This window comes from Ceratina calcarata, unplaced genomic scaffold (genome assembly GCF_001652005.2).
Source record: "Ceratina calcarata isolate Rehan_Ccalc_2016 unplaced genomic scaffold, ASM165200v1 scaffold482, whole genome shotgun sequence".
In the NCBI taxonomy this organism is placed as follows: domain Eukaryota; kingdom Metazoa; phylum Arthropoda; class Insecta; order Hymenoptera; family Apidae; genus Ceratina; species Ceratina calcarata.
In genome coordinates this window covers 19,093-19,780 of record NW_017172447.1, presented here as the reverse complement: position 1 = coordinate 19,780, position 688 = coordinate 19,093, and the positions used below count along the sequence as shown (strand labels likewise).

The 688-nt window shown below is 46.8% G+C and overlaps 1 long non-coding RNA gene across 1 annotated transcript; it reads right to left on the bottom strand.

The window, feature by feature from the left end:
* Positions 1 to 6: 6 nt before the first annotated feature.
* LOC113464701 (uncharacterized) lies at positions 7 to 436 on the bottom strand. The gene is made up of 3 exons (XR_003389555.1): positions 354 to 436; positions 192 to 291; positions 7 to 121 (listed from the first exon to the last, which is right to left on the bottom strand). It is a non-coding gene; the product is annotated as an uncharacterized LOC113464701 (long non-coding RNA).
* Between the last annotated feature and the right edge of the window lie 252 nt (positions 437 to 688).

The window sequence follows — 688 nt, the reverse complement described above, 5'->3', positions numbered from 1 at the left end:
GGATCTGTTGGGTTATTAATATTGGAAATATACTTATCTTCTTTATTTGCAGTATTTTTAATTCTTCTTCTTTCCCTTTAAGAGCCTGGCACTACTTCGGACACTTTAAATTACACCACCACTGTAATTTAAACATGACCCGATGATGCGGATTTTAATGGTTAGGATGAAATAATAACACCGAACCTTACTTTTTTCCTTGGCTTTTCGCGCCAAATGTCAAGCTATAATGGTGTGTTTGTTGTGTCACTGACACACTGTAGGCATGTATTGTGAAGTCACTAGCGCCTCCTACAATAGTTGTATGTAACTAAACATTACACCGATAGCAATACGAATGTGGTGGCGCTCACTGATATATTTTAAAGATGTGTCTGTGAGATTTACTAGCGCCTCCTACAATTGTTGTATGAACTAAACTTTGCTTCAACTCGCCCCACTTAGGTTTGACCCCCCAGGGTGGGCGCTCGACCCCAGTGATAGGTCGCTGGGTTGGCTGGCGGACACGGGGCGACCGCGCAAGGAACGGTCGCTCTGGTTCCGTTGTTACCTCTCCTCAGTCGAATACGACCGTTAAAAGCGAGGGGCCCTTCGTGGAGATAGGGACTAATCGTGTTCCTAGGCTCGGGCGACGTTGCCGCTGAGCGCGTCACCTGGGAAAGGTGGCCACTCTAGGGCAGCGTGGAGA